The sequence below is a fragment of the Aulonocara sp. 'chitande type north' Nkhata Bay genome, linkage group LG16, assembly GCF_057382095.1.
Source record: "Aulonocara sp. 'chitande type north' Nkhata Bay isolate Kocher_YH1m ecotype deep benthic linkage group LG16, A_spYH_male_GT1.1, whole genome shotgun sequence".
Classification (NCBI taxonomy): Eukaryota; Metazoa; Chordata; class Actinopteri; order Cichliformes; family Cichlidae; genus Aulonocara; species Aulonocara sp. 'chitande type north' Nkhata Bay.
The window spans coordinates 2,483,952-2,492,500 of NC_141359.1; positions in this window are offsets into that span (position 1 = coordinate 2,483,952).

Below are 8,549 nucleotides of genomic sequence, written 5' to 3' on the forward strand. Positions count from 1 at the left end.
TCCCAATGTTTCTGCTAAATCATAAATAATGTTTTAGTACAAATTGTATGATTTGGTGGAACTTTCTGTGTTCCAGCACAAATGCTATGATTTGGCAGGAAAAAAAATATTATTTAGTATAAATACTAAGTTTTAGCAGAAATGCTATGTTTAAACTTTAAAAAATTCTGCTATTTCTGCTGATGTGTGTTATGACTTTTGACCATTGAAATGAATGGAACACATTATCAATGTGGTCACTGATTTTGCATGATGGGCTGAGCTGTGCTTTACCTCAGTGAGATAAGCATCCGTTCTCAGACTGGGAGGCCTGGGTTCAAATCCAGCTTATGGCAACATTTCTTTCACTTAACAGTTAAACTTTTTTTAAACTCTTTTCAACACAAATTTCATTTTATTCACCCCTTTTCAGCAAAATTTTCAGTTTTTTTAACCCCTTTTCAGCACAAATCCAAACTTTATCAGCTCTTTTTCAGCAAAAACCTCTTTTCAGCAGAATTCTGCTCATTCAACTCTTTTCAGCAAAATTTTCAGTTTTTTCTGCTGTTTTCAGAAAAAAACTCTTTTCAGCAGAATTCTGCTCATTCACCTCTTTTCAGCAGAAATTCTGCTGATGGAACTCTTTTCAGCAGAATTTTCACCCCTTTTTTTTTGCCCAAATTCTGCTAGCACAATTGTCAATCTCTCCACCTTTTCTTTGTGAGAAAGTGTTTGGCTCAGTGAGCTAAATAGCTGCCCTTTGATCAGGAGGGCCAGGTTCGAATCCTGCTCAGGGCATCTTTTTTTTTTTTTTTTGTTTTTGTTTTAACTTTTTCAGCTTTTTTCAGCAGATATCTTCAGCCGTTAAGGCATCCACACTGCATTTTCGCAGGAAATGCAAATTTTTCTAGTTATTGTGTGGATGCTTTAAGCATCCACACTATTGAGTTCCTGTTTCTCTTTATTCTTTATTATTATTATTATTATTCTTAGGACTTCCGTACACTTTTCGCCGTAGAACTACTTCCACAATTTTCAGCCGATTTTCACCGTTCAAATTTTAAACTATTCTGCTATTTTTGCTCTTTCCGGCTATGACTTTTGCTATTTTTTGCTATTATACTTTTTAAAATATTAAGCTTTTTTCCTTTAATTTGTCCCATTGAAATGAATGGGAAACTTCAGCAATTCTGCTAAAATTTGCTTGTTTTTGAAACTTAACTACTTCCTCATACTTTCACCTAGAACAACCATTCAAATTTTAAAATGTTCACAAATTATTGGGCTATTCAGGTATGATTCAGCTTTTTCAAATCTTTTACTGTTTTACTTTTATGCCTGTTAAAGTTTTGAGTTGCAAAATTGTGATTTTTCACAAAATACATGTGTTGTTATGGTTGCTATGCTCTTGGCTTCCAGTGTGCCACTGAAGGTTTTGCAATTTTCACTTCATGTCCGAACAACTTCCTGCTACTTGCTCAATTTTCACTCAACTTCCACAAATTATACATCAAAACGTAGGTATTTTTGCTGGCTTTCAGAAAATGTCACTATCATTGTTGTGGTATTCATAGAACTTTCGCAAATCTCCTCAGACTAACACAAGGTCAGAAAACTCTCCATATAAAGTCAATGGAGAGTTTGTTCAAAATCACGGCTGGATTTCTGTAATGAGAGGCATATTCGAATCGTCATATCTCCTTAACGAAGCAAAGTTAAGACATGAGGCTTGTCCCGGTATATCTTCAGACACTCCTGACGCTCACAATTCAAGAATTTCTTTCTCAACTATTACCGTTCTGAAATGAGTTGGACTTGTTTGAGGGTAGGAAATTCGTCCTTCGCTCAGATTTCTTCAGATTTCAAAGTCTGGAAATGAACCACTTTTTTCTCTCGTCATAACTTTTTGTTGGATTTCCACAGAGACCTGAAAATTTCCATGATTGTTCACCAAAGCCTGCTGTCTCTTACGGTGAAAGAATGATATCGATACTCCAAATAGATTTCAAGTTACAAAGCGTTGTTTGAGGGCAAGTCAAGGCAGTTTTTGCTTCGCTCTACTCAGTTATGGTGCATTAGAAGTCAAATATCTTTAATAATTCATATTTTAATGATAAATTGTAAACACTGGAAGATTCCCCCATGTCTTCTGAACAAAACGGTGTAAGAATGACCGTTCTAGCCCCTACGGTTAGGAAATTATGGTCATTTGTTTGAGGGGAGTCGTCACTATGAGAAATAGACTGCAATAATCCTGTGCCTCTCTCTGCTGCGTGTGTAAAAAGATGCACCTTTTTGGCGGGAAAACGTAAACAGCCACTCTGATTGGTGGATTTAAATTCGGCAGCTCTCTCCCTCTGTGTCTGTCTGTGTGTGTATGTGTGTGTGTGTGTGTGTGTGTGTGTGTGTGTGTGTGTGTGTGTGTGTGTTTGTTTAGTGGGAGAGAGAGAACCCTACCCTTATTTGGCAGCATGTCATTGTAGGATTTAAATTGAATATAGTTAGACTGATTGACTGAATTAGAGCCTGTGTTTGTGTGTCCCTCTCTGCATTTCTGTTTCAATATGCCTCCATATTTGTAATTTTGTAAGTTATTACTATTCTGCTAAATCATAGTATTTCTGCTTTATTATACTATTTGTGCTAAAACATAGTATTTCTACTAAATGTAGTATTTCTGCTTTTTATACTATTTGTGCTAAATTATAATATTTCTGCTTTTTATACTATTTGTGCTAAATTATAATATTTCTGCTTTTTATACTATTTGTGCTAAAACATAGTATTTCTACTAAATGTAGTATTTCTGCTTTTTATACTATTTGTGCTAAATTATAATATTTCTGCTTTTTATACTATTTGTGCTCAATTATAATATTTCTGCTTTTTATACTATTTGTGCTAAATTATAATATTTCTGCTTTTTATACTATTTGTGCTAAAACATAGTATTTCTACTAAATGTAGTATTTCTGCTTTTTATACTATTTGTGCTAAATTATAATATTTCTGCTTTTTATACTATTTGTGCTAAATTATAATATTTCTGCTTTTTATACTATTTGTGCTAAATTATAATATTTCTGCTTTTTATACTATTTGTGCTAAATTATAATATTTCTGCTTTTTATACTATTTGTGCTAAAACATAGTATTTCTACTAAATGTAGTATTTCTGCTTTTTATACTATTTGTGCTAAATTATAATATTTCTGCTTTTTATACTATTTGTGCTAAATTATAATATTTCTGCTTTTTATACTATTTGGGGTAAATTATAATATTTCTGCTTTTTATACTATTTGTGCCAAAACATAGTATTTCTACTAAATGTAGTATTTATGCTTAATCATACTATTTCTGCTTTTTATAGGATTTGTGCCTAATATAGTATTTCTGCTTTTTATAGGATTTGTGCTTAATAATATAGTATTTCTGCTAAATTATAGTATTTCTGCTTTTTATAGTATTTGTGCTAAAACATAGTATTTCTACTAAATGTAGTATTTATGCTTAATCATAGTATTTCTATATATTTCTGCCATGTCCCCAGGCAGCCAATCCTCTGTGAGGACTTAGACATTCAAATTTTCAAATCAGGGCCTGCACGGTTTCCCAGCCAATCATATATGTGTCCTGAGGCATTCAAATTTGCATATTGGGGCCTTCATGGCTTCTAAGCCAGCCAATCATATCTGAGGGCTGAGGAATTCAAATCCACAAATCAGGGCCTGCACGGCTTCCCAGGCAGCCAATCATATATGTGGCCTCAGGCATTCAAATTTGCATATTGGGGGAATTCGTGGCTTCTAAGTCAACAAGTCATCCATGTCGTATATCTCTAAAAATTCACATTTTAATGATAAATTGTTAACACTGGAAGATTCCCCCATCTCTTCTGAACAAAACGGTGTAAGAATGACCGCTCTAGCCCCTACGGTTTGGAAATTATGGTCATTTGTTTGAGGGGAGTCCTCACTATGAGAAATAGGCTGCAATAATCCTGTGCCTCTCTCTGCTGCGTGTGTAAAAAGATGCACCTGTTTTGGCGGGAAAAAGTACACAGGCTCTCTGATTGGTGGATTCAAATTCAGCAGCTCCCAGGCTGACCTAGAAACTTACTTCTCTCTCCCTGTGCATTTTTTTGCTGGTTTTTTCATTTAACAAGTATATTTGAGGGACCCTCAGCATGTTCAGCATTTTTTCAGCTGTCCATTTTGCTTTTCCAATTTTTCTGTTTAACTTATTACTATTGTGCTAAATCATACTGTTTCTGCTATTTCATAAGATTTGTGCTTAATATAGTATTTCTGCTTTTAATAGAATTTGTGCTTAATATAGTATTTCTGCTTTTAATAGAATTTGTGCTTAATATAGTATTTCTGCTTTTTATAGAATTTGTGCTTAATATAGTATTTCTGCTTTTTATAGAATTTGTGCTTAATATAGTATTTCTGCTTTTTATAGAATTTGTGCTTAATATAGTATTTCTGCTTTTTATAGGATTTGTACCTAATATAGTATTTCTGCTTTTTATAGGATTTGTGCTTAATATAGTATTTCTGCTAAATTATAGTATTTCTGCTTTTTATAGTATTTGTGCTAAAACATAGTATTTCTACTAAATGTAGTTTTTATAGGATTTGTGCTTAATATAGTATTTCTGCTAAATTATAGTATTTCTGCTTTTTATAGTATTTGTGCTAAAACATAGTATTTCTACTAAATGTAGTATTTATGCTTAATCATAGTATTTCTATATATTTCTGCCAGGTCCCCAGGCAGCCAATCCTCTGTGAGGACTTAGACATTCAAATTTTCAAATCAGGGCCTGCACTTTTTCCCAGCCAATCATATATGTGTCCTGAGGCATTCAAATTTGCATATTGGGGCCTTCATGGCTTCTAAGCCAGCCAATCATATCTGAGGGCTGAGGAATTCAAATCCACAAATCAGGGCCTGCACGGCTTCCCAGGCAGCCAATCATATATGTGGCCTCAGGCATTCAAATTTGCATATTGGGGGAATTCGTGGCTTCTAAGTCAACAAGTCATCCATGTCGTATATCTCTAAAAATTCACATTTTAATGATAAATTGTTAACACTGGAAGATTCCCCCATCTCTTCTGAACAAAACGGTGTAAGAATGACCGCTCTAGCCCCTACGGTTTGGAAATTATGGTCATTTGTTTGAGGGGAGTCGTCACTATGAGAAATAGACTGCAATAATCCTGTGCCTCTCTGTGCTGCGTGTTTAAACAGAAGCACCCGTTTTGGTGGGGAAAAGTGCACAGCCTCTCTGATTGGTGGATTCAAATTCAGCAGCTCCCAGGCTGACCTAGAAACTTACTTCTCTCTCCCTGTGTGTGTGTGTGTGTGTGTGTGTGTGTGTGTGACAGGGAGAGAGAGAGAGAGAGAGAGAGAGAGAGAGAGAGAGAGAGAAAGCCTTTTAATGGGATGATCTCATTGTAAGATTCAAATTCAATATATTTAGACTGTGACTCCCTCTGTGTCTGTGTGTGTGTGTGTGTGTGTGTGTGTGTGTGTGTGTGTGTGTGTGTGTGTGTGTGTGTGTGTGTGTGTGTGTGTGTGTGTTTAGTGGGAGAGAGAGGACCCTGCCTATATTTGGCAGCATGTCATTGTAGGATTTAAATTGAATATAGTTAGACTGGTTGACTGGATTAGAGCCTGTGTTTGTGTGTCCCTCTGTGCATTTGTGTTTCAATAAGTTATTACTATTCTGCTAAATCATAGTATTTCTGGTACTTTTCGGTACTTGTGCTAAATACAGTATTTCTGCTAAATCATACTATTTCTGCTTTTCATAGGATTTATGCCTAATATAGTATTTCTGCTAAATTATAGTATTTCTGCTTTTTATAGAATTTGTGCCTAACATAGTATTTCTGCTAAATTATAGTATTTCTGCTTTTTATACTATTTGTTCTAAATTATAGTATTTCTGCTTTTTATAGGATTTGTGCTTAATATAGTATTTCTGCTAAATTATAGTATTTCTGCCAAATTATAATATTTGTGCTAAAACATAGTCTTAATTTAAAATTACAATATTCATAGTTCATCACAGTGTCTCTGGTAAATCACAATATTTCTGCTATGTTGTACTATTTCTCTAAATCACAGTGTTTCTGTAATGTTTAAGTATTTTTGGCTAAATATATTCTTTCTGTTATCTTATACTATTTCTCCTAAATTCTTGTATTTTTGAGAAGTTATCATGTTTCTGGTAAGTTACAATATTTCTGCTAAGCTATTGTATTTCTGCCAAGTATTATATTTCCTCTAAGATATTGCAGTTCTGCTAAGTTATTCCATTTTAGCAAAGTTCTTTTGCTTCTGCAAAGTTTTTACAATTTCTGCAACTTTTCAGCTTTTTCAGCTACTTTTTGCATACAGCTTCAGCTTTAAGCATCCACACTGCATTTTCGCAGGAAATGCAAATTTTTCTAGTTATTATTCTTAGGACTTCCGTACACTTTTCGCCGTAGAACTACTTCCACAATTTTCAGCCGATTTTCACCGTTCAAATTTTAAACTATTCTGCTATTTTTGCTCTTTCCGGCTATGACTTTTGCTATTTTTTGCTATTATACTTTTTAAAATATTAAGCTTTTTTCCTTTAATTTGTCCCATTGAAATGAATGGGAAACTTCAGCAATTCTGCTAAAATTTGCTTGTTTTTGAAACTTAACTACTTCCTCATACTTTCACCTAGAACAACCATTCAAATTTTAAAATGTTCACAAATTATTGGGCTATTCAGGTATGATTCAGCTTTTTCAAATCTTTTACCGTTTTACTTTTATGCCTCTTAAAGTTTTGAGTTGCAAAATTGTGATTTTTCACAAAATACATGTGTTGTTATGGTTGCTATGCTCTTGGCTTCCAGTGTGCCACTGAAGGTTTTGCAATTTTCACTTCATGTCCGAACAACTTCCTGCTACTTGCTCAATTTTCACTCAACTTCCACAAATTATACATCAAAACGTAGGTATTTTTGCTGGCTTTCAGAAAATGTCACCATCATTGTTGTGGGATTTATAGAATTTTGGCAAATCTCCTCAGACTAACACAAGGTCAGAAAACTCTCCATATAAAGTCAATGGAGAGTTTGTTCAAAATCACCGCTGCATTTCTGTAATGAGAGGCATATTCGAATCGTCATATCTCCTTAACGAAGCAAAGTTAAGACATGAGGCTTGTCCCGGTATATCTTCAGACACTCGTGACGCTCACAATTCAAGAATTTCTTTCTCACCTATTACCGTTCTGAAATGAGTTGGACTTGTTTGAGGGTAGGAAATTTGTCCTTCGCTCAGATTTCTTCAGATTTCAAACTGTGGAAATGAACCACTTTTTTCTCTCGTCATAACTTTTTGTTGGATTTCCACAGAGACCTGAAAATTTCCATGATTGTTCACCAAAGCCTGCTGTCTCTTACGGTGAAAGAATGATATCGATACTCCAAATAGATTTAGAGTTAGAAAGCGTTGTTTGAGGGCAAGTCAAGGCAGTTTTTGCTTCGCTCTACTCAGTTATGGTGCATTACAAGTCAAATATCTTTAATAATTCATATTTTAACGATAAATTGTTAACACTGGAAGATTCCCCCATCTCTTCTGAACAAAACGGTGTAAGAATGACCGCTCTAGCCCCTACGGTTAGGAAATTATGGTCATTTGTTTGAGGGGAGTCCTCACTATGAGAAATAGGCTGCAATAATCCTGTGCCTCTCTGTGCTGCGTGTGTAAAAAGATGCACCTGTTTTGGCGGGAAAACGTAAACAGCCTCTCTGATTGGTGGATTCAAATTCAGCAGCTCCCAGGCTGACCTAGAAACTTACTTCTCTCTCCCTGTGAGAGAGAGAGCCTTTTTATGGCATGATCTCATTCTAATATTCAAATTCAATATATTTAGACTGGTTGACTGAATTGGATCTTGTGTGTGTCTCTCTCTGTGCATGTGTGTTTCCTTATGTGTACATATTTGTGATTGTGTGGCTGTTATAGATTTTTTTGCTGATTTTTTTCATTTAACAAGTATAGTTGAGGGACCTTCAGCATGTTCAGCATTTTTTCAGCTGTCCATTTTGCTTTTCCAATTTTTCTGTTTAACTTATTACTATTGTGCTAAATCATACTATTTCTGCCAAATATAGTATTTCTGATTAATTATGGTTTTTCTACTAAATCATAGTACAGTATTTCTGCTTTTTATAGGATTTTTGCATTATATACTATTTCTGCTTTTTATAGGATTTCTGCTAAATTATAGTATTTCTGCTTTTTATAGTATTTGTGCTAAAACATAGTATTTCTACTAAATGTAGTATTTATGCTTAATCATAGTATTTATATATATTTCTGCCAGGTCCCCAGGCAGCCAATCCTCTGTGAGGACTGAGAAATTCAAATTTTCAAATCAGGGCCTGCACGGTTTCCAAGCCAATCATATATGTGTCCTGAGGCATTCAAATTTGCATATTGGGGAATTCGTGGCTTCTAAGTCAACAAGTCATCCATGTCATATATCTCTAAAAATTCACATTT